The sequence below is a fragment of the Hyla sarda genome, chromosome 2 (assembly GCF_029499605.1).
Source record: "Hyla sarda isolate aHylSar1 chromosome 2, aHylSar1.hap1, whole genome shotgun sequence".
Classification (NCBI taxonomy): Eukaryota; Metazoa; Chordata; class Amphibia; order Anura; family Hylidae; genus Hyla; species Hyla sarda.
The window spans coordinates 10,113,220-10,140,897 of record NC_079190.1 but is presented as its reverse complement, the minus strand read 5'-3'; the positions used below and the strand labels follow the sequence as shown (position 1 = coordinate 10,140,897).

The window sequence follows — 27,678 nt, the reverse complement described above, 5'->3', positions numbered from 1 at the left end:
GCACCTTGGAGGCGATCAAAGAGTTCAGAGATGAGGGGTAGGGGGTAGCGGTTCTTAACCGTGATTTTATTAAGACCGCGGTAGTCAATGCAAGGACGTAGGGAGCCATCTTTTTTGGACACAAAGAAAAATCCAGCTCCGGCAGGAGAGGAGGATTTACGGATAAAGCCCTTTTTTAAATTTTCCTGGACATACTCAGACATGGCAAGAGTCTCTGGGGCAGAGAGAGGATAAATTCTGCCCCGGGGTGGAGTAGTACCCGGGAGGAGGTCGATAGGGCAATCATAAGGCCTGTGAGGAGGTAGAGTCTCAGCTTGTTTTTTGCAGAAAACATCCGCGAAGTCCATATAGGCCTTAGGGAGACCGGTTACTGAGGGAACCACAGAGTCACGGCAAGGGTTACTGGGAACCGGTCTTAGACAGTCCTTGGAACAAGAGGGCCCCCAACTCTTGATCTCCCCAGTGGACCAATCCAGGGTTGGGGAATGAAGTTGAAGCCAGGGAAGTCCAAGGAGAATTTCCGAGGTGCAATTGGGGAGGACCAAAAGTTCAATCCTCTCGTGATGAGATCCGATGCTCATTAGAAGGGGCTCCGTGCGGAAGCGTATGGTACAGTCCAATCTTTCATTGTTTACACAATTGATGTAAAGGGGTCTGGCGAGACTGGTCACTGGGATGTTGAACCTGTTGACGAGAGAGGCCAAAATAAAATTTCCTGCAGATCCAGAGTCCAAGAAGGCCACGGTAGAGAAGGAGAAGGCAGAGGCAGACATCCGCACAGGCACAGTAAGACGTGGAGAAGCAGAGTAGACATCAAGGACTGTCTCTCCTTTGTGCGGAGTCAGCGGACGTCTTTCCAGGCGGGGAGGACGGATAGGACAATCCCTCAGGAAGTGTTCGGTACTAGCACAGTACAGGCAGAGGTTCTCCATGCGGCGTCGTGTCCTCTCTTGAGGTGTCAGGCGAGACCGGTCGACCTGCATAGCCTCCACGGCGGGAGGCACAGGAACAGATTGCAGGGGACCAGAGGAGAGAGGAGCCGAGGAGAAGAAACGCCTCGTGCGAACAGAGTCCATATCTTGGCGGAGCTCCTGACGCCTTTCGGAAAAACGCATGTCAATGCGAGTGGCTAGGTGAATAAGTTCATGTAGATTAGCAGGAATTTCTCGTGCGGCCAGAACATCTTTAATGTTGCTGGATAGGCCTTTTTTAAAGGTCGCGCAGAGGGCCTCATTATTCCAGGACAATTCTGAAGCAAGAGTACGGAATTGTACGGCATACTCGCCAACGGAAGAATTACCCTGGACCAGGTTCAACAGGGCAGTCTCAGCAGAAGAGGCTCGGGCAGGTTCCTCAAAGACACTTCGAATTTCCGAGAAGAAGGAGTGTACAGAGGCAGTGACAGGATCATTGCGGTCCCAGAGCGGTGTGGCCCATGACAGGGCTTTTCCGGACAGAAGGCTGACTACGAAAGCCACCTTAGACCTTTCAGTGGGAAACTGGTCCGACATCATCTCCAGATGCAGGGAACATTGGGAAAGAAAGCCACGGCAAAACTTAGAGTCCCCATCAAATTTATCCGGCAAGGATAGGCGTAGCCCAGGAGCGGCCACTCGCTGCGGAGGAGGTGCAGGAGCTGGCGGAGGAGATGACTGCTGAAGCTGTGGTAGTAACTGTTGTAGCATAACGGTCAGTTGAGACAGCTGTTGGCCTTGTTGCGCTATCTGTTGTGACTGCTGGGCGACCACCGTGGTGAGGTCAGCGACAACTGGCAGAGGAACTTCAGCGGGATCCATGGCCGGGTCTACTGTCACGATGCCGGCTGGCAGGTAGTGGATCCTCTGTGCCAAAGAGGGATTGGCGTGGACCGTGCTAGTGGATCGGTTCTAAGTCACTACTGGTTTTCACCAGAGCCCGCCGCAAAGCGGGATGGTCTTGCTGCGGCGGTAGTGACCAGGTCGTATCCACTAGCAACGGCTCAACCTCTCTGGCTGCTGAAGATAGGCGCGGTACAAGGGAGTAGACAGAAGCAAGGTCGGACGTAGCAGAAGGTCGGGGCAGGCAGCAAGGATCGTAGTCAGGGGCAACGGCAGGAGGTCTGGAACACAGGCTAGGAACATACAAGGAAACGCTTTCACTGGCACAATGGCAACAAGATCCGGCAGGGAAGTGCAGGGGAAGTGAGGTGATATAGGGAAGTGCACAGGTGAAGACACTAATTGGAATCACTGCGCCAATCAGCGGCGCAGTGGCCCTTTAAATCGCAAAGACCCGGCGCGCGCGCGCCCTAGGGAGCGGGGCCGCGCGCGCCGGGACAGGACCGAGGGAGAGCGAGTCAGGTACGGGAGCCGGGGTGCGCATCGCGAGCGGGCGCTACCCGCATCGTGAATCGCATCCCGGCTGGCAGCAGAATCGCAGCGCCCCGGGTCAGTGGATCTGACCGGAGCGCTGCAGCGGAGAGAGTGTAGCGAGCGCTCCGGGGAGGAGCGGGGACCCGGAGCGCTCGGCGTAACAGTAATCCAGATATACACATAATAGTAATCCAGATATATACATAACAGTAATCCAGATATACACATAACAGTAATACAGATATACACATAATAGTAATCCAGATATATACATACCAGTAATCCAGATATGCACATACCAGTAATCCAGATATGCACATAACAGTAATCCAGATATACACATAATAGTAATCCAGATATACACATAATAGTAATCCAGATATACACATAACAGTGATCCAGATATGCACATAACAGTAATCCAGATATGCACATAACAGTAATCCAGATATACACATAACAGTAATCCAGATATACACATAATAGTAATCCAGATATATACATACCAGTAATCCAGATATGCACATACCAGTAATCCAGATATACACATAACAGTAATCCAGATATACACATAACAGTAATCCAGATATATACACATAACAGTAATCCAGATATATACATAACAGTAATCCAGATATATACATAACAGTAATTCAGATATACACATAACAGTGATCCAAATATACACATAACAATAATCCAGATATGCACATAACAGTAATCCAGATATGCACATAACAGTGATCCAAATATACACATAACAATAATCCAGATATACACATAACAGTAATCCAGATATACACATAATAGTAATCCAGATATATACATACCAGTAATCCAGATATGCACATACCAGTAATCCAGATATACACATAACAGTAATCCAGATATACACATAACAGTAATCCAGATATATACATAACAGTAATCCAGATATATACATAACAGTAATTCAGATATACACATAACAGTGATCCAAATATACACATAACAATAATCCAGATATGCACATAACAGTAATTCAGATATACACATAACAGTGATCCAAATATACACATAACAATAATCCAGATATGCACATAACAGTAATCCAGATATGCACATAACAATAATCCAGATATGCACATAACAGTAATTCAGATATACACATAACAGTGATCCAAATATACACATAACAATAATCCAGATATACACATAACAGTAATCCAGATATACACATAACACTAATCCAGATATATACATAACAGTAATCCAGATATACACATAACACTAATCCAGATATATACATAACAGTAATCCAGATATATACATAACAGTAATCCAGAGATGAACATAACAGTAATCCAGATATACACATAACAGTAATCCAGATATACACATAACAGTAATCCAGAGATGAACATAACAGTAATCCAGAGATAAACATAACAGTAATCCAGATATATACATAACAGTAATCCAGAAATGCACATAACAGTAATCCAGATATATACATAACAGTAGTCCAGATATACACATAACAGTGATCCAGATATATACATAACAGTAATCCAGATATACACATAACAGTAATCCAGATATATACATAACAGCAATCCAGATCTACACATAACAGTAATCCAGATATACACATAACAGTAATCCAGATATACACATAACAGTAATTCAGATATACACATAACAGTAATCCAGATATACACATAACAGTAATCCAGATATACACATAACAGTAATCCAGATATATACATAACAGTAATCCAGATATATACATAACAGTAATTCAGATATACACATAACAGTAATCCAGATATACACATAACAGTAATCCAGATATACACATAACAGTAATCCAGAGATGCACATAACAGTAATCCAGATATATACATAACAGTAATCCAGATATATACACATAACAGTAATCCAGATATGCACATAAGAGTAATCCAGATATACACATAACAGTAATTCAGATATACACATAACAGTAATCCAGATATACACATAACAGTAATCCAGATATACACATAACAGTAATCCAGATATATACATAACAGTAATCCAGATATATACATAACAGTAATTCAGATATACACATAACAGTAATCCAGATATACACATAACAGTAATCCAGATATACACATAACAGTAATCCAGAGATGCACATAACAGTAATCCAGATATACACATATTAGTAATCCAGATATACACATAACAATAATCTAGATATACACATAACAATAATCCAGAAATATACATAATAGTGATCCAGATATACACAACAGTAATCCAGATATACACAACAGTAATCCAGATATACACAACAGTAATCCAGAAATATACATAACAGTAATCCAGAAATATACATAACAGTAATCCAGAGATACACATAACAGTAATCCAGATATATACATAACAGTAATCCAGAAATGCACATAACAGTAATCCAGATATATACATAACAGTAGTCCAGATATACACATAACAGTGATCCAGATATATACATAACAGTAATCCAGATATACACATAACAGTAATCCAGATATATACATAACAGCAATCCAGATATATACATAACAGTAATCCAGATATATACACATAACAGTAATCCAGATATGCACATAAGAGTAATCCAGATATACACATAACAGTAATTCAGATATACACATAACAGTAATCCAGATATACACATAACAGTAATCCAGATATACACATAACAGTAATCCAGATATATACATAACAGTAATCCAGATATATACATAACAGTAATTCAGATATACACATAACAGTAATCCAGATATACACATAACAGTAATCCAGAGATGCACATAACAGTAATCCAGATATACACATATTAGTAATCCAGATATACACATAACAATAATCTAGATATACACATAACAATAATCCAGAAATATACATAATAGTGATCCAGATATACACAACAGTAATCCAGATATACACAACAGTAATCCAGAAATATACATAACAGTAATCCAGAAATATACATAACAGTAATCCAGAAATACACATAACAGTGATCCAGATATATACATAACAGTAATCCAGATATATACATAACAGTAATTCAGATATACACATAACAGTAATCCAGATATACACATAACAGTGATCCAGATATACACATAACAGTGATACAGATATACACATAACAGTGATCCAGATATGCACATAACAGTGATCCAGATATACACATAACAGTAATCCAGAAATGCACATAACAGTAATCCAGATATACACATAACAGTAATCCAGATATACACATAACAGTAATCCAGATATGCACATAACAGAAATCCAGTGTTGGTACATGTATGTGTAAGTGTTTGCTGTTGTGCAGGTTAGGCTAGAGTTACATATATACGGTGTTCGGCTCTGGCGAAACTGGACGAAACTCGCCACAATTGATGCCACAACTGATGCCATAAGTGCATCAGTTGGCATCAGTTGTGTAGCACTCGGCGTCCATTGTTTGTGATTGCCCAGATGGGGGAACGCAGCAAGATGCATCCCCGTGTCTGTGCCGGTCCAGCGAGTCCAATCATCCGGCATCCAAACTGAAATGCCTAATGATTGTGAACTCCCGGTGCACACCGGAGGAAAACACCACTGAACAACTGATATATGTAAAGGAAGCCTAAGAGGGGCACGTGCCCCCTTGCTGCCCCTTTGGAGCCATCATAGTCTTCAGAGCAGCAGCCAACCTAGTGCTTGTTCCAGGTAAGAGAAGGGGTACTGTGGCTGGCACCAATATTGGAAACAATGTGGGTGGCAAGTCAGGCTGTGCCAAGGAAACCATCCTGTGCCTCTTCGGGTCACATGGTCACTACGGCTCTACCTACCTACACGGAATCACTGCGGACCAAGCTGCACTGTTACAAAAAGCATTTCTCACAGTCCAGGCCTCTCTTCAGCCCACGGACGGTCACAGTTGCCCTCCCCACCCTCCCTGTTACCTCCATGGCCATAACATGGGGCAGTGCCACAACCCCACCACTGTGCCCCCCCTGGCCATCCATCCATCCATCCCACACCCTCTTTCCCGTCAAATGTCCTAATTTTGGTAGGACAATCTCTAAAATTTTGCCTAAATGTGGGCATTTTGGAGGTGTTCCTCATAAGGAAATACTCCAGAGGAAAAAATAAATGTTTTTGAATCAGCTAACTGCTGCCGGAAAGTTATACAGATTTGAAAATTACTTCTATATAAAAATCTTAATCCTTCCAGTACTTATCAGCTGCTGTATTGCTCCACAAGAAGTTGTGTAGTTCTTTCCAGTCTGATCACAGTGCTCTCTACTGACACCTCTGTCTGTCTCAGGAACTGTCCAGAGCGGGAACCAATCCCCATAGCAAACCTCTCCTGCTCTGGACAGTTCCTGACATGGACAGAGGTGTCAGCAGAGAGCACTGTGGTCAGAATGGAAAGAACTACACAACTTCCTGTGGAGCATACCGCAGCTGATAAGTACTGGAAGGATTAAGATTTTTTTTTTACATAGGAGTAATTTACAAATTTACTTTTTGCCTCCAGTTGGTTTTAAGACATTTTCCCCTCTGGAGTACCCCTTTAAAATGTCCTGATTCTAGAGGTTTAGATGTTGGCAAGTATTCACATGTATACACAACAAATTTGCATATGTATTTGCAAAACTTCAACTCCCAGCATGCCCGGACAGCCTTCGGCTGTCCGGGCATGCTGGGAGTTGTAGTTTTGCAACAGCTGGAGACACACGTTGTATTAAAGGGATACTCAGGTGGAAAACATATTATTTTTTTTAAATCAACTGGTGCCAGAAAGTTAAACAGATATGTAAATTACTTCTATTAAAAAAATCTTAATCCTTCCAGTACTTATTAGCTGCTGAATACTACAGAGGAAATTCTTTTCTTTTTGGAACACAGAGCTCTCTGCTGACATCATGAGCACAGTGCTCTCTGCTGACATCTCTGTCCATTTTAGGAACTGTCCAGAGCAGCATATGTTTGCTATGGGGATTTTCTCCTACTCTGGACATTTCTTATTATGGACAGAGGTGTCAGCAGAGAGCACTGTGCTCGTGATGTCAGCAGAGAGCTCTGTGTTCCAAAAAGAAAAGAATTTCCTCTGTAGTATTCAGCAGCTAATAAGTACTGGAAGGATTAAGATTTTTTAATAGAAGTAATTTACAAATCTGTTTAACTTTCTGGCACCAGTTGATTTAAAAAAAATAAAATAATAATAATAATAAAGGTTTTCCATTGGAGTACCCCTTTAATGTATTCCAGATTTCGGTAAGTGGCATGGTTTATGGATGAACAAGCTACACACCCATAAAGGTGCCACTGAAATCTGAGGAGAACGGGGGTGGGGGGGGTCGCTCTGTCTCTCCCCCCCCCCCCCCCCCCCCAGATCTCAGCGGTAGCCTTTAGATTTGGCAGCTGTCTCCGCTTTCCTAGAGTCCTGAAAAGCAGACCTGAACGAAACTGAGTGACATGTTTACTAACCAGCTGTTGGGTGAGCACCTATATGATGGCATTACATCAGGTTGTCACCTGCAGATAGTATCACACAGGAGAGGCTTAGATACACCATCTCTGCAGATAGTATCACACAGGAGAGGCTTAGATACACCATCTCTGCAGATAGTATCACACAGGAGAGGCTTAGATACACCATCTCTGTACATAGTATCACACAGGAGAGGCTTAGATACATTGTCAGAGTAGAAGGGATCATGCACAGACTTAGATACACCATCCCTGCAGACAGAATCACACATGACAGGCTTAGATACACCATCCCTGCAGACAGGATCACACATGACAGGCTTAGATACACCATCCCTGCAAACAGAATCACACATGACAGGCTTAGATACACCATCCCTGCAGACAGGATCACACATGACAGGCTTAGATACACCATCCCTGCAGACAGGATCACACATGACAGGCTTAGATACACCATCCCTGCAGACAGGATCACACATGACAGGCTTAGATACACCATCCCTGCAGACAGGATCACACATGACAGGCTTAGATACACCATCCCTGCAGACAGGATCACACATGACAGGCTTAGATACACCATCCCTGCAGACAGGATCACACATGACAGGCTTAGATACACCATCCCTGCAGACAGGATCACACATGACAGGCTTAGATACACCATCCCTGCAGACAGGATCACACATGACAGGCTTAGATACACCATCCCTGCAGACAGGATCACACATGACAGGCTTAGATACACCATCCCTGCAGACAGGATCACACGACAGGCTTAGATACACCATCCCTGCAGACAGGATCACACATGACAGAATTAGATACACCATCCCTGCAGACAGGATCACACATGACAGAATTAGATACACCATCCCTGCAGACAGGATCACACATGACAGGCTTAGATACACCATCCCTGCAGACAGGATCACACGACAGGCTTAGATACACCATCCCTGCAGACAGGATCACACATGACAGGCTTAGATACACCATCCCTGCAGACAGAATCACACATGACAGGCTTAGATACACCATCCCTGCAGACAGGATCACACATGACAGGCTTAGATACACCATCCCTGCAAACAGAATCACACATGACAGGCTTAGATACACCATCCCTGCAGACAGGATCACACATGACAGGCTTAGATACACTGAGTGACATGTTTGCTAACCAGCTGTTGGGTGAGCACCTATATGACGGCATTACATCAGGTTGTCACCTGCAGATAGTATCACACAGGAGAGGCTTAGATACATCATCTCTGCAGATAGTATCACACAGGAGAGGCTTAGATACATCATCTAAGGATCACACATGACAGGCTTAGATACACCATCCCTGCAGACAGGATCACACATGACAGGCTTAGATACACCATCTCTGCAGACAGAATCACACATGACAGGCTTAGATACACCATCCCTGCAGACAGGATCACACATGACAGGCTTAGATACACTGAGTGACATGTTTGCTAACCAGCTGTTGGGTGAGCACCTATATGACGGCATTACATCAGGTTGTCACCTGCAGATAGTATCACACAGGAGAGGCTTAGATACATCATCTAAGGATCACACATGACAGGCTTAGATACACCATCCCTGCAGACAGGATCACACATGACAGGCTTAGATACACCATCTCTGCAGACAGAATCACACATGACAGGCTTAGATACACCATCCCTGCAGACAGGATCACACATGACAGGCTTAGATACACTGAGTGACATGTTTGCTAACCAGCTGTTGGGTGAGCACCTATATGACGGCATTACATCAGGTTGTCACCTGCAGATAGTATCACACAGGAGAGGCTTAGATACATCATCTAAGGATCACACATGACAGGCTTAGATACACCATCCCTGCAGACAGAATCACACATATGACGGCATTACATCAGGTTGTCACCTGCAGATAGTATCACACAGGAGAGGCTTAGATACATCATCCCTGCAGACAGAATCACACATATGACGGCATTACATCAGGTTGTCACCCTTATATTAGGGGTCGTTCAGACATTACAAGTCAACCACGACCCGAGGTCAGTTCGAAAGCTGTAGTAGTGGCCATATTCATAGCGGCCATATTCATTGTCACCCAGCTTTCCCAGAATCAGATATAACAATAAAAAGGGAAATGCTGACAACATGTTGACTGTCGGAGTGATATTTTGGGGGCGCTCTCCTGTCCTGTCACAGTTTCCTCTGCGTCATGGACGTCTCATTCCTGGAACAACAGTGACCGCAGCACTGATCACCGGGCGCTGTGATTGGCTGGAGGCGTGGAGCTCAGCCAATGAGAATGAGGGGCTGGTGGAGGGCCCGGTCATGGTAACATTATGTCCAGATCTACAGCCGGGCCCCGAGGAGGAACCTGATCCCAACAGAGGATCATAACACCACATACACAGTGCCTGCTGTGTATCACACAGGAGAGGCTTAGATACACGGTCTCTGCAGATAGTATCACACAGGAGAGGCTTAGATACGTAATCTCTGCAGATAGTATCACACAGGAGAGGCTTAGATACATCATCTCTGCAGATAGTATCACACAGGAGAGGCTTAGATACATCATCTCTGCAGATAGTATCACACAGGAGAGGCTTAGATACACCATCTCTGCAGATAGTATCACACAGGAGAGGCTTAGATACATCATCTCTGCAGATAGTATCACACAGGAGAGGCTTAGATACGTCATCTCTGCAGATAGTATCACACAGGAGAGGCTAAGATACGTCATCTCTGCAGATAGTATCACACAGGAGAGGCTTAGATACATCATCTCCGCAGATAGTATCACACAGGAGAGGCTTAGATACATCATCTCTGCAGATAGTATCACACAGGAGAGGCTTAGATACACGGTCTCTGCAGATAGTATGTCACAGGAGAGGCTTAGATACATCATCTCTGCAGATAGTATCACACAGGAGACGTTTAGATACATTGTCAAAGTAGAAGGGATCACGCACAGACTTAGATACACCATCCCTGCAGACAGGATCACACATGACAGGCTTAGATACACCATTCCTGCAGACAGGATCACACATGACAGGCTTAGATACACCATCCCTGCAGACAGGATCACACATGACAGGCTTAGATACACCATCCCTGCAGACAGGATCACACATGACAGGCTTAGATACACCATCCCTGCAGACAGGATCACACATGACAGGCTTAGATACACCATCCCTGCAGACAGGATCACACATGACAGGCTTAGATACACCATCCCTGCAGACAGAATCACACATGACAGGCTTAGATACACTGAGTGACATGTTTACTAACCAGCTGTTGGGTGAGCACCTATATGACGGCATTACATCAGGTTGTCACCTGCAGATAGTATCACACAGGAGAGGCTTAGATACATCATCTCTGCAGATAGTATCACACAGGAGAGGCTTAGATACATCATCTCTGCAGATAGTATCACACAGGAGAGGCTTAGATACATCATCTCTGCAGATAGTATCACACAGGAGAGGCTTAGATACGTCATCTCTGCAGATAGTATCACACAGGAGAGGCTAAGATACGTCATCTCTGCAGATAGTATCACACAGGAGAGGCTTAGATACATCATCTCCGCAGATAGTATCACACAGGAGAGGCTTAGATACATCATCTCTGCAGATAGTATCACACAGGAGAGGCTTAGATACACGGTCTCTGCAGATAGTATGTCACAGGAGAGGCTTAGATACATCATCTCTGCAGATAGTATCACACAGGAGACGTTTAGATACATTGTCAAAGTAGAAGGGATCACGCACAGACTTAGATACACCATCCCTGCAGACAGGATCACACATGACAGGCTTAGATACACCATTCCTGCAGACAGGATCACACATGACAGGCTTAGATACACCATCCCTGCAGACAGGATCACACATGACAGGCTTAGATACACCATCCCTGCAGACAGGATCACACATGACAGGCTTAGATACACCATCCCTGCAGACAGGATCACACATGACAGGCTTAGATACACCATCCCTGCAGACAGGATCACACATGACAGGCTTAGATACACCATCCCTGCAGACAGAATCACACATGACAGGCTTAGATACACTGAGTGACATGTTTACTAACCAGCTGTTGGGTGAGCACCTATATGACGGCATTACATCAGGTTGTCACCTGCAGATAGTATCACACAGGAGAGGCTTAGATACATCATCTCTGCAGATAGTATCACACAGGAGAGGCTTTGATACACGGTCTCTGCAGATAGTATCACACAGGAGAGGCTTAGATACATCATCTCTGCAGATAGTATCACACAGGAGAGGCTTAGATACATCATCTCTGCAGATAGTATGTCACAGGAGGGTCTTAGATACATCATCTCTGCAGATAGTATCACACAGGAGAGGCTTAGATACATCATCTCTGCAGATAGTATCACACAGGAGAGGCTTAGATACATCATCTCTGCAGATAGTATCACACAGGAGAGGCTTAGATACACCATCTCTGCAGATAGTATCACACATGACAGGCTTAGATACACCATCTCTGCAGACAGGATCACACATGACAGGCTTAGATACACCATCCCTGCAGACAGAATCACACATGACAGACTTAGATACATCATCTCTGCAGACAGGATCACACATGACAGGCTTAGATACACCATCCCTGCAGACAGGATCACACATGACAGGCTTAGATACACCATCCCTGCAGACAGGATCACACATGACAGGCTTAGATACACCATCCCTGCAGACAGGATCACACGACAGGCTTAGATACACCATGCCTGCAGACAGGATCACACATGACAGAATTAGATACACCATCCCTGCAGACAGGATCACACATGACAGGCTTAGATACACCATCCCTGCAGACAGGATCACACATGACAGGCTTAGATACACCATCCCTGCAGACAGGATCACACATGACAGGCTTAGATACACCATCCCTGCAGACAGGATCACACATGACAGGCTTAGATACACCATCGCTGCAGACAGGATCACACATGACAGGCTTAGATACACCATCCCTGCAGACAGGATCACACATGACAGGCTTAGATACACCATCCCTGCAGACAGGATCACACATGACAGGCTTAGATACACCATCTCTGAAGAAAAGATAACAGCAGCTCAGCAGACAGCGTTCCATATGATAGTATTAGATACATTGCACCTGTCTCTAGATATTATCACACATAATAAGCTTAGGTACACTGTATGCTACATCGTTGGATTAGATACACCAGCTCAAAAGCACGGTGTGATACATGTTAAGATTAGATACATGGGCTCAGCAGACAGTATCACACATGGTAGATTGAGATACATTGGAGATTTATCAAATTCCATTCAGAAAAAAAAGTTGTGCCGTTGCCCATAGCAACCAATCAATTGGATCCTTTCATTTTGAAAAACTAAAGAAGCGATCGGATTGGTTGCTATGGGCAACTGCACATCTTTCCCTCTGTATAGGATTTAATAAATCTCGCCCATTGTTCCTAACGGCAGATAGTATCACACAGCAGAGACTTAGATACATCATCCCTGCAGAAAGGATAACTCATGACAGGCTTAGATACATCGGCTCAGCAGACAGCAGTACATATGATAGAGTTAGATACATTGTACCTGGCCGTAGATAAAATCACACACGATGAGCTTAGATACATTGGCTCAGCAAACAGTATCCTGCATCATAGGATTAGATACACCAGCTCAGAAATACAGTATTATACATGCTAAGATTAGATACATGGGCTCAGCAGACAGTATCACACACACGGTAGGTTGGGATACATTCTTCCTAGCTGCATGTAGTATCACACAGGAGAGGCTTAGATACAAGATTTATGCAGAAGGGATCACACACGATAGGCTTAGATACACATAGCAGACTCTATAACTTGTTACATGTTTAGATTAGATACAGGGGCTCAGCAGACAGTATCACACATGACAGGCTTAGATACACAGACACTATAACTTGTTACATGTTTAGATTAGATACAGAGGCTCAGCAGACAGTATCACACATGACAGGCTTAGATACACATACACTATAACTTGTTACATGTTTAGATTAGATACAGGGGCTCAGCAGACAGTATCACACATGACAGGCTTAGATACACAGACACTATAACTTGTTACATGTTTAGATTAGATACAGAGGCTCAGCAGACAGTATCACACATGACAGGCTTAGATACACAGACACTATAACTTGTTACATGTTTAGATTAGATACAGGGGCTCAGCAGACAGTATCACACATGACAGGCTTAGATACACATAGCAGACACTATAACTTGTTACTAGTGATGAGCGGCAGGGGCCATATTCGAATTTGCGATATTTAGCGAATATATGAACGATTATTCGTCCTATCGTCGCGAAATTCGCTGTTCGTTCACTTTTTTTCCATGTGAAAATTTGCATAAAATATTTGCATAAAATTTGCATATGAAAAAAACAAAAAATAAACAAAATATTCGTCATTATGAACATATAGCACCATATTCTAAACCTTCGCGAATTACGAATATTCGTTCTCAACACTACTTGTTACATGTTTAGATTAGATACAGGGGCTCAGCAGACAGTATCGCACATGAGAGGCTTAGATACACTCGTCCTTGTATACGGTTTATGTCTGAGCATTATGTCTTGTTCTCGGAGGGATGGCGGGCGGTGTACGGATTGGTGATAATGTGTCTGTGTACTCCGGAGCGCCCCCGCACTGTCCGCCAAGGTGAGGTCGCCTCAGGGACGCTGCCGAGTGAGGATCTCAAGGAATTAAAGGGGTATTCCCATCTCCAGAAGGGAGTAACACAGGACTGCAGCATCAGACTACAAGAGGGGTTGTTTGTAGTCTGTTACCATGGAGACACGTAGATCTTGTTAATAAATACAATAAATACTCACACAGTCACTTCTGTATTCTTTAAGGCAGTGTTTCCCAAGCAGGGTGCCTCCAGCTGTTGCAAAACTACATCTCCCAGCATGCCCGGACAGCCTCCGGCTGTCCGGGCATGCTGGGAGTTGTAGTTTTGCAACAGCTGGTTTGGAAACACCGCTCTAAGGCACTGAGATTTGTATCCCCTGTTGCCCATGTATATACGAGACGCGATCAGACAGAGAACTCACATGCACCTGGAGGATCTGGATGAGCATGAGATCAGTCGGTCCATGGTGTGTACACGTCTTACATATATATGAACCCTCTGGTCTGCAGGACGGTGATAAGGCGCTGCCGAGTCACATCATGGCTGCCGTCACAACAAATAAGGGGGGGGAACCTAAGGACACCGACCGTATCATAGAAAAGCTGTGCCTGCTCCTAATAGACGTGATGGCCACACATCATGGGCTTAGATACACTTGTTCAGCAGACAGAATGGTGCAGTTTATTAACTGTGCGCGTCAATTTTCTGGCGCAAATTTTTGCCCTGCGTTTCGATTTTTTTTTTTTTTTTTAAAGTAAATTAGAAAATTATTATTTTTTAGTAAATGAGTAAACTATTAGTTTTTATGTAAACTATTATTTTTAGTAAATTAGTAAATTATTATGATTTACTAATTTACTAAAAATAATAATTTCCTAAAAATAATTTGCTAAAAATAATGGACTCATTTACTAAAAATTATAATAATACAGTAACTGACTGATTTACTTAAACTTATAATTGACTAATTTAATAAAAATAATAATTTACTACCGTAATTTACAAAAAAAATTTAATTTACTAAAAATAATTTTTTAATTTACAAAAAATAATGAATTATAATTTTTTGTAAATTATTATTTTTTTTAGTAAATTACGGCAGTAAATTATTATTTTTATTAAATTAGTCAATTATAATTTTTAGTAAATGAGTCAATTATTTTTAGCAAATTATTTTTTAGTTAATTATTATTTTTAGTAAATTAGTAAAATATTATTTTTAGGGAATTATTTATTTTAGTAAAGTAGTAAATGAGTAAATTATTATTTTTAGTAAATTAGTCAATTATTATTTTTTAGTAAATTAGTCAAATATTTTTAGTAAATGAGTCTATTTTTAGTAACATAGTCAATTATTATTATTATTATTTTTAGTAAATGAGTTAATTATTATTTTTAGTAAATTATTATTTTTATTAAATTAGTAAAATATTTTTAGTAAATTATTTTAGTAAATTAGTCAATTATTTTAAGAAAATTAGTCAATTATTATTTTTAGTAAATTAGTCAATTATTATTATAATTTTTAGTAAATTAGTCAATCATTATTTTTAGCAAATTGTTATTTTTAGTAAATTAGTAAATGATTATTTTAGTAAATTAGTTTATTATTTTTTTAAGTAAGTTAAAGTAAATTATTATTTTTAGTAAATTAAATTATTATTTTTAGCAAATTATTGTTTTTAATAAATTATTTTTAGTAAATTATTTTTTTAGTAAATTATTATTTTTAGTAAATTATAATTTTTTAGTAAATTATAGTTTTTAGTAAATTAGCTACTTTTTCGCACAGCCAAAAAGTCCCCACCCCCCCTCCCCTGTCAAATTTTACATAACTTACGCCAGAAATCTCCTCCAGTCTGATGGATACTCCCTTGTGCCTCAACGCATCTGGCGCATCTTACACCAGCGGATATTTACTTATGACCACAATATGAGACGCTGCGCCGTTCTCCGTAAATCTCCCCCCACCCCCCATCGTTCAGTGTCTCCCCATTTTTCAGAACCTACCTATCGCATGCGGTTCGCAGTGCATTGTCACATGGCATCATACATCTCGCGCATAACCCCCAAGTGACGGGAGCAGATTCTTTTTTAGTGTATGTTCACACAGTACACACGGCGTATGATACTCTGGCATGAAAATCGCGTGTAAAATAAAATGGGCCAGTGAATTTTGCGCTGTGTGAACCTGGGCTTATGGCGATTGTCACTTTCGGCTCTGGGTCTTCCTGAAGGATCTCCACCCTTAGGCCATGTTCACATGGCCAAATTTCCAAGCAGCATCCGGTGGAAAAATTTAGCTAAAAAATTCTGTTGCAGCAGAGTCCCATTGTTTTCAATTAAATACTCCTGCACCGTGCACTGTGCAGAATTTCCAAGGCAGATGTTTACGCCGCAGAAATTCTGATTCCAGCCTCATTCGAAACAACTGACATGTCAATTCTTTCATCGGAATCGGCTCGGACAAGCAGTGCCGTCTATGGAGACATCGCATTTCTGACTGCTGGCATATAGCGCTGTCACCTGCTATTTGCGGAATATCTGCCTGTTTTTTCCGCCGTGTGAACAAGGCCTTAGGGTACGTTCACACGGGCAGATCAGCAGCAGAAAATCCGCAGAAGATTACATTGACTTTAACACTCGCAAAACATCCGCTTGTGTGAACGAAACCTAACTAGTGTGTGTTATAAACTTCATGGGGGTCATTTACTAAACCCCTCCAGTGGCGCTCATAGTAAAAAGCAGAGCTGTAGTTCGCTCCTTTTGCGCCTGAGGCAAGAACAGAAGATTGTGTCCCTCCCTCATTTGGACTCAGGGCACCGCTCAGAAATTATTTTTTTCGGAGGCCACCCCTACTGAATTATAATTTTTTACATGTAATGTAGATTACAGTACTGCTATATGACATATTCACTGATCGGATTCATTCTCTTTTTCTTTTCTTCCCCACCTGGCCCAGGACATCGTGATGATCTCTTCCAGACAAAACTCCTTAGGGCAGAACCTGCAACACAAACATATTAGGCTCTGCACTTTTCCTGCATTATCCTCCCCTTTTCCCCTCAAATGCCTCCAGTCTCCTCCAAACACAATGCCACCAGGCTTCCCACAACACACAATGTTTCCAGCCTCACTCAAATGCCTCCAGCCCCCCCCCCCTCACAAGCGCGTGCGCACACACACACAATGCCTCTTACCCATATTCCTCCAGCCTTCCCCACACACAATGCCTCCAACCTCACCCCACACACAATGCCTCCAGCCTCACCCCACACACAATGCCTCCAGGCTCACCCCACACACAATGCCTCCAGCCTCACCCCACACACAATGCCTCCAGCCTCACCCCACACACAATGCCTCCAGCCTCACCCCACACACAATGCCTCCAGCCTCACCCCACACACAATGCCTCCAGCCTCACCCCACACATAATGCCTCCAGCCTCACCCCACACACAATGCCTCCAGCCTCACCCTTACACACAATGCCTCCAGCCTCACCCCACACACAATGCCTCCAGCCTCACCCTTACACACAATGCCTCCAGCCTCACCCCACACAATGCCTCCAGCCTCACCCCACACACAATGCCTCCAGCCTCACCCCACACACAATGCCTCCAGCCTTCCCCACACACAGTGCCTCCAGCCTCACCCCACACACAATGCCTCCAACCTCACCCCACACACAATGCCTCCAGCCTTCCCCACACACAATGCCTCCAGCCTTCCCCACACACAGTGCCTCCAGCCTCACCCCACACACAATGCCTCCAACCTCACCCCACACACAATGCCTCCAGTCTCACCCCACACAGAGAAAGAGAGGTGTACATGGGAGACAGGGATGCAGAGGGGTGTAGAGGGGGGGGGGGGGGTGACAGAGGGGTTTACGAGTGACAAAGGGGTGTCCTGTATAATCGCCTCAGTCGCCTTATGGGAGCTACTGCCCTGGTCAAAAGTTGCAGATTTTTTTTTGCATAGAAATGGTGATTTTGATCAAATAATGCTATTTTTGAGCAAAATTGTGGAGACATTTTAAGTGCCTGCTCCGTTCCCGCCAAGGGAGAGAAGAAGGCAGAGCAAAGCTGGAAGGGAGCTCCCATGGACTTTGTGCTCACCAAAAGTCGCAGAAACCTATGGCAGCCTATAGCTGGTTTATTTTTCTGTGTTGGGCATCAGGGCATGTGTACCAAAAATGGGTGGAGCTTACTAACTTGTGGCACGCCAAAATGCTGCACATAGTTAATGTTCCCCTATATGCCTGTGCAGACTATCTGGTAATTTAGTACTAAGCATGTTCCTTTAATATCAGATTAAAAAGACTTTTTATTATTATAATTTTATTTTTTTGTGCTTTTATTGGAGTGATTTTCATAATTTTCATATGTACGGTACATTCACAAGTTTTTGTGTCATTTAGTTTTTTCGGCAAAAAACGTTGTCACTGTAAACATCTAGGAAATATTTGCCTCCTTGCAGCAGATGAGCTCCGATCCTCACATGAAAGCTATTACGGTGTTCGGGGGGGTCGATGACTCAGCACAATAAATAATTCCTGTCAGCTGGTGGGCTCCACCAATCAGAAGCCTTGTTGCAGGAGGTGTGTGACCCCCCCCCCGTATTTGATGACCAGGTGGTGTCTGTGGGGCCCGCTGGATCTGTAGTTGTAAATATCCCCATATACGAAAAACAAGTAGGCATCATGTACCGCCACGATGTTGGGTTACACAACTCATCACTTGCCACAACCGCCATATTGGGTTACATAATCCATCACTTGCCACAACCGCCATATTGGGTTACACAACTCATCACTTGCCACAACCGCCATATTGGGTTACATAATCCATCACTTGCCACAACCGCCATATTGGGTTACATAATCCATCACTTGCCACAACCGCCATATTGGGTTACATAATCCATCACTTGCCACAACCGCCCTATTGGGTTACATAATCCATCACTTACCACAACCCCCATATTGAGTTACATAATCCATCACTTACCACAACCGCCATATTGGGTTACATAATCCAACACTTACCACAACCACCATATTGAGTTACATAATCCATCACTTGCCACAACCGCCATATTGGGTTACATAATCCATCACTTACCACAACCACCATATTGAGTTACATAATCCATCACTTACCACAACCGCCATATTGGGTTACATAATCCAACACTTACCACAACCGCCATATTGGGTTACATAATCCAACACTTACCACAATTGCCCTATTGGGTTACATAATTCATCACTTGCCATTGCCAATGACATGTTGGGTTACATAATCCATCACTTACCAAAACCGCCATATTGGGTTACATAATCCATCACTTACCAAAACCGCTATATTGGGTTACATAATCCATCACTTACCAAAACCACCATATTGGGTTACATAATCCATCACTTACCAAAACCACCATATTTGGTTACATAATCCATCACTTACCACAACCGCCATATTGGGTTACATAATCCATCACTTACCAAAACCGCCATATTGGGTTACAAAATCCATCACTTACCACAACCGCCATATTGGGTTACATAATCCAACACTTACCACAACCGCCCTATTTGGTTACATAATTCATCACTTACCACAACCGCCCTATTGGGTTACATAATCCAACACTTACCACAACCGCCCTATTTGGTTACATAATCCAACACTTACCACAACCGCCATATTGGGTTACATAATCCAACACTTACCACAATTGCCCTATTGGGTTACATAATTCATCACTTGCCATTGCCAATGACATGTTGGGTTACATAAGCCATCACTTACCACAACCGCCATATTGGGTTACATAATCCATCACTTACCAAAACCGCCATATTGGGTTACATAATCCATCACTTACCAAAACCACCATATTGGGTTACATAATCCATCACTTACCAAAACCACCATATTTGGTTACATAATCCATCACTTACCACAACCGCCATATTGGGTTACATAATCCAACACTTACCACAATTGCCCTATTGGGTTACATAATTCATCACTTGCCATTGCCAATGACATGTTGGGTTACATAAGCCATCACTTACCACAACCGCCGTATTGGGTTACATAATCCATCACTTACCAAAACCGCTATATTGGGTTACATAATCCATCACTTACCAAAACCACCATATTGGGTTACATAATCCATCACTTACCAAAACCGCCATATTGGGTTACATAATCCATCACTTACCACAACCGCCATATTGGGTTACATAATCCAACACTTACCACAACCGCCCTATTTGGTTACATAATTCATCACTTGCCATCACCAACAACATGTTGCGTTACATAAGCCATCACTTACCACAACCGCTATATTGGGTTACATAAGCCATCACTTACCACAACCGCTATATTGGGTTACATAATTCATCGCTTACCATCACTGCCATGTTGGATTACATGATTTATTACTTACCATCCCCACCATGTTGGGTTACCCCCAGTGGATGATGCCATAGCACCTGTTGGACTTCCTCAGCTTTCACCAGTCTTGGTTGCCAAATGTTGGCCACCATTATCTCCATGCCAGCTCGGTTCTTCTTTCTTGCAATGTTTGAAAAACTACAACTCCCAGCATGCCCAGACAGCCGAAGGCACGTACATGTCCTCATCACAGATGAAGAGTTACAGGTAGAAGACCCCAGATCTACAGTATACACCAGTGTTTCCCAATCTGTGAGTCTCCAGCTGTTCCAAAACTACAACTCCCATCATGCCCTGACAGTTGGCCAAGTACAGGCCATGGTCAATGGCAATCTGTGCATAATGGGAGTTGTAGTTTTACAACAGTTGGAGTTTCAAAGGTTGGGGAACACTGGTGTATACTGTAGATCTGGGGGTCTCCAACCTGAGACTCATCTGCTGTGGTGGAACTAGAACTTAAAGGGGTAGTCCAGTTAAGTAAAATGTGATTTATTTAATTCCCTCATGTAATGATAAATATAACTTCGTATGCAAGTAATTAAAAGTAATGCTCCATTGCAGAGCTATAGCTCTGCAATGGAGCATTACTTTTAATTACTTGCATAGGAATTTATATTTATCATTACATGAGGGAATTAAATAAATCATATCGAAGCACAAAATGTGCGAAATGCAGGAAAATGCACCATCCTGTGTCCACTCTGTCTTGGATTTCTTCCCCTAACTGCCTCTGGCCCCCACCATTGGAGACAGAGATCATGTGACTTTCATGCTGCCTCTGAGTCCCCGTAAGCCTTGGAGACAGAGATCATGTGACTTTTATGCTGCCTCTGAGTCCACGTAAGCCTTGGAGACAGAGATCATGTGACTTTTATGCTGCCTCTGAGTCCACTTAAGCCTTGGAGACAGAGATCATGTGACTTTTATGCTGCCTCTACGTCCACGTAAGCCACGCCCCCAGAAATAAAACAGCACAGAAGAAAGGATCTGATAACTGAGGAAGTGAGGGGGTTTACAGATGGATTTTTTGGGAATGCTGGGAGTTGTAGTTTTGCAACAGATGGGGGCACCCATTTTGAGAATCATTTTTATATAGTACAGAAGATGGAAGCAGGATGGGAATGGTTGCTTAGTAACGCTCTGAGGGTTGGGCCCAAGGGACTGGAGAAGTAAACGGCAGTTAGGAGGAAGTTAGCACAGAGCGTCAGCAAAGGATGCTGGGAACTGTAGTTTAAAGACAGCGTGTGGGGAAGGGAACAAGTAGGAGGGCAGAAAGGTGTATTAGAGTCACATACAGGAGATTTAATAGGTCACAGTAGAATAATAGATGCAGGGTTAAAGGGGTACTACCGTGCTGACAACTTATCCCGTATCTAAAGGATAGGGGATAAGTTGCCTGATCGCGCGGGGTCCCGCCGCTGGCTCGCACGCAGCACCCCGCTCTCATCAGGCCCCCGAGCGAACATCCGCTGCGGGTCCGATGACGTGACGTCACAGCTCTGCCCCCGTGTGACATCACGCCCCCGCCCCCTCAATGCAAGTCTATGGCAGGGGCGAGACAGCTGTCTCGCCCGCTGCCATAGACTTACATTGAGGGGGCAGAGCGTGACGTCACATGGGGGGGCGGAGCCGTGATGTCACGATACTCCAGCCCTGTGATTAGCAGTCATCGCTCCGGGGCCTGATGAGAGCGGGGTGCTGCGTGTGAGATCGTGGGGGTCCCCAGTGGCGGGACCCCGCGCAATCAGGCAACTTATCCCCTATTCTTTAGATAGGAGATAAGTTGTCAGCACGGTAGTACCCCTTTAATGTCCTAAGACAATCTGAGTAGTTTTTTTTTTTTTTATTCCGATCATTGGATAACCCCTTTAAGCAGCGCCCCCCAAAGGCGGTATCTCCTCTACGTCCTGAACCCTGAGGGTATTTTCTGGGAAGTTACACAACAGCCCTGTGACACTTCTCCTCAATACCAGTCACAGATCTCGCGTTGTATAACCTGGTGATTATCCGGTGACAATGGTGCCCGCGGGGGGGGTGGGGTTGGGAAGCTGGAGAAGGAAGCGGCGCCTGATATGAAGGATGACTTTCTCCATCATGTAAACAAGGAAAAGACGCGATTTGACCGCAGTTGGCGAATACGTCACCTATGTTATACACTCACGTCATGGGGCAGGCGAGGGGCTCGATCTGCAGCTGCAACTTTGAAATAGCTTAAAAAGATTGCGAAACACAAAATCGGATTTTATAAATAAAACAGCGAAAAAGGTGTATAAAAAAAAAAAAAAAAGCGTTACCATTCGCCTCACTGATTTTATATTTCAGCATTTGATTACATACGATCCCGTCCAAAGGATAGGGGATAAGATGTCTGATCGCGGGAGGCCCATTCTATGCCCGGCTGCTGCTCCAGTCTCGGAAACCTCTGTGTTTCCGGGACTGGAGACGTGATGTCACGTCCCAGCGGCAGGCACCCCCCCTGCGAAATAGTACTGACCCGTAGAATAAATATAACATGTATGGTAAAAAATAAAAGATTATTACCTTACAAAATTGCGCAATTCGATTTTTGTTTTTACCATAAATTTTTTTTTGTGGCTTCATAATACATTAAACGGTTAAATAAAGGGTGGCACTCAATAATAATAAAAAAAAAAAAAAAAGTTAATAAAACTAAAAAAAAAAGTTATGGTTCTTATAAGGCCAGGAAGATAAAAACAGTCTTTACTACTGATGGAAGGGAAATGTTATAACTACAACTTTGGCGCATATTAAATGACGGCTCATCAGCGTCCGTATATTGTGGTGGGACACAGCGCCAAGACAGGGCTGCCACGCGACAACTGGCCATTGGCAAGCAGGATTCTATCTATATAGTGACAGGAAACCAGCACTGTTGCCCATAGCAACCAGGTGAAGTCTCAACCAGAGAAAATGAAAGAAGCAACCTGATTGGTTGCTATGAGCAGCAGCTTTCTTACTCCACTACACATCGGATATATTATGGTCCATGGCAACCAATCAGATTCCGGCTTAATTCTCAGTGGAAATGAAAGCAGCTACCTGATTGGTTACCACGGACAATGGTATTACGAAGTGTAATGGAGTGAGGGAGCGGCTTCTCGTAGCAACCAATCAGGTGGCTGCTTTCATCAAGTGCGAGGATTAGAATTAGGTGTACAGCGGTCCCTCAACATACGATGGTAATCCGTTCCAAATGGACCATCGTTTGTTGAAACCATCGTATGTTGAGGGATCCGTGCAATGTAAAGTATAGGACAGTGGTCTCCAACCTGCGGACCTCCAGATGTTGCAAAACTACAACACCCAGCATGCCCGGACAGCCAACGGCTGTCCGGGCATGCTGGGAGTTGTAGTTTTGCAACATCTGGAGGTCCGCAGGTTGAAGACCACTGGTATTGGAGATTATACTCATGTGTCCCCGCCGCTCCGGACTGTCACCGCTGCCCTGGATGTCGCCGTCCATCGCTGTCTCCATGTCCCCGCGGTGTCCCCGACGCTCCGGCAAGACCTCTGCTTCCCCGGCATCCTCACTCTCCGTTGCCGCCATCACGTCGCTACGCACGCCGCTGCTATTGGACGACGGGACTGCGTGCGCAGCGACGTTATGACGATGATGGAGAGCGCCGACGATGCAGGGGATCCCGAAGAGGACGAGCCGGAGCCCCGAGGACAGGTAAGTGATCGTCAGCGGACCACACGGGGCACCGTAAACGGCTATCCGGGGGCAGCTGAGGCAGTCTGCGCTGCCGGATAGCCGTTTTTGCGATGGCCCCGATGCTGCCTTCAACATGCGATGGCCTCTGAGAGGCCATCGTATGTTGAAATGATCGTAGGTCGGGGGGGGGGGGACCCCCTTAGGAGTGAGATCCCCCTGGCTTTGCCCCCATGTGATGTAATGCCAGCCTTGTGAGGTATGGGCCAGAATTGAAAGATCAGTCGTAACTGGGGGAAAGGTCACGTGCGGCTGATACCGGATCAGGTAACGTCGTTCATCAGATGTTCCTGGCAGCGCCCCCCCCCACCCGCAGTCTCCGCTCACCAAAGACTTATTTACTTAAAGGGGTACTCCGGTGGAAAACTATTTTCTTAAATGAACTGGTGCCAGGAAGTTAAACAGATTTGTAAATTACTTCTATTAAAAAATCTTAATCCTTTTAGTACTTATGAGCTTCTGAAGTTAAGGTTGTTCTTTCCTGTCTAAGTCCACTCTAATGACACCTGTCTCGGGAAACGTCCAGTTTAGAAGCAAATCCCCATAGCAAACCTCTTCTAAACTGGGCGTTTCCCGAGACAGGTGTCATCAGAGAGCACTTAGACAGAAAAGAACAACCTTAACTTCAGAAGCTCATAAGTACTGAAAGGATTAAGATTTTTTAATATAAGTAATTTACAAATCTGTTTAACTTTCTGGAGCCAGTTGATATATATATATATATATATATATATATATAAAAAGTTTTTTTCCTGGAATACCCCTTTAATCCTTTCAGTACTTTTTAGCAGCTGTTTGCTACAGAGGAAATGCTTTATTTTTTTTAATTTTTTTTTTGTGTTGTCCACAGTGCTCTCTGCTGACACCTGATGCCCGTATCAGGAACTTTCCAGAGCAGGATACAATCCCCATAGCAAACCTATGCTGTTCTGGACAGTTCCTGACACGGACAGAGATGTCAGCGGAGAGCACTGTGGACAAGACAAAAAAAGAAATTAAAAAAGTAAAGAATTTCCTCTGTAGCATACAGCTGCTAAAAAGTACTGGAAGCATTAAGATTTTTTAATAGAAGTAATTTACAAATCTGTTTGACTTTCTGGCACCAGTTCCTAAAAAAAATAATAATAAAAAAAAAATAAAAATCTCACTGGAGTACCCCTTTAACAGAGAACATGACGTCATATGGTGATGGCGATTCTGTCATCATGAGGCTCCACTCACTTCAATAGAATCCGAGCTGCAATACCACACACAACCTGAGGACAGGAGTGGCGCTGTTTAAAAAAAATAAAAAATCAGCTCAGGTTTTCTAATCTTGGAAACCCCATTTAATATTGTATATAGCAATGGTCTACAAAACGTGGCTAGCTGTTGAGAAACTACAACCCCCAGCATGCTCAGCCACCCCTCCACCCCCTCCCTCCCAAATTTTCTTGATTTGTCCTGAATTATCAGTTTTTCTAGATTTCAGTAGCCGGATTATCATACGTTCAGGATTATTTCTTGACTCATGTAGCTGTAAACCATTTGGTCACCGTCCTTAACCCCAGACGCTACCAATCCATAGGACGCGGCAGATCACAAGTTATATTCAAAATTTTATTCCAAATTTTTGTGAAATATAAATAATCAGTGTAGAAATAAATAATTTACGTATAAAAAACACATTTTATAAATAGTTATATGACACAACCGTAGATTTTATATACAAAATTTCACATATTGTACTAGACATCGGGGGTGCAACATCACCACAACCACACAGCCGGGCATGGCTCTCCTTATACATCCTGTATCATACTCCAGAGCTGCGCTCACTATTCTGCTGGTGAGATCACTGTGTACATACATTACATTACTTATCCTGTACTGATCCTGAGTTATATCCTGTATTATACTCCAGAGCTGCACTCACTATTCTGCTGGTGAGGTCACTGTGTACATACATTACATTACTTATCCTGTACTGATCCTGAGTTATATCCTGTATTATACTCCAGAGCTGTACTCACTATTCTGCTGGTGAGGTCACTGTGTACATACATTACATTACTTATCCTGTACTGATCCTGAGTTATATCCTATATTATACCCCAGAGCTGTACTTACTATTCTGCTGGTGAGGTCACTGTGTACATACATTACATTACTTATCCTGAGTTATATCCTGTATTATACTCCAGAGCTGTACTCACTATTCTGCTGGTGGGGTCACTGTGTACATACATTACATTACTTATCCTGTACTGATCCTGAGTTATATCCTGTATTATACTCCAGAGCTGTACTCACTATTCTGCTGGTGGGGTCACTGTGTACATACATTACATTACTTATCCTGTACTGATCCTGAGTTATATCCTGTATTATACCCCAGAGCTGTACTTACTATTCTGCTGGTGAGGTCACTGTGTACATACATTACATTACTTATCCTGTACTGATCCTGAGTTATATCCTGTATTATACCCCAGAGCTGCACTCACTATTCTGCTGGTGAGGTCACTGTGTACATACATTACATTACTTATCCTGTACTGATCCTGAGTTATATCCTGTATTATACTCCAGAGCTGTACTCACTATTCTGCTGGTGAGGTCACTGTGTAGATACATTACATTACTTATCCTGTACTGATCCTGAGTTATATCCTGTATTATACCCCAGAGCTGTACTTACTATTCTGCTGGTGAGATCACTGTGTAGATACATTACATTACTTATCCTGTACTGATCCTGAGTTATATCCTGTATTATACTCCAGAGCTGTACTCACTATTCTACAAGCTTCAGAGCTGAATTCTTCAAGTAGTCCCTAATGTTCGGT

The 27,678-nt window shown here is 43.4% G+C and overlaps 1 protein-coding gene across 8 annotated transcripts in view; it reads right to left on the bottom strand.

Moving 5' to 3' along the window:
- The window catches only part of LOC130358215 (dicarboxylate carrier SLC25A8-like), a 44,551-nt gene extending 20,782 nt beyond the window's left edge, over positions 1-23,769 (bottom strand). The window contains exon 1 of one of the 8 annotated variants that reach the window (XM_056561124.1): positions 23,659-23,769. The gene's annotated coding sequence lies outside the window, so the exon portion shown is untranslated. Of the gene's footprint in view, positions 1-10,030; positions 10,384-13,084; positions 13,104-13,178; positions 13,215-15,057; positions 15,180-21,109; positions 21,301-23,658 lie in introns of those variants that run through there. The other 7 variants (XM_056561122.1, XM_056561120.1, XM_056561128.1 and 4 more) reach the window with 7 other exon arrangements.
- Positions 23,770-27,678: the final 3,909 nt, after the last annotated feature.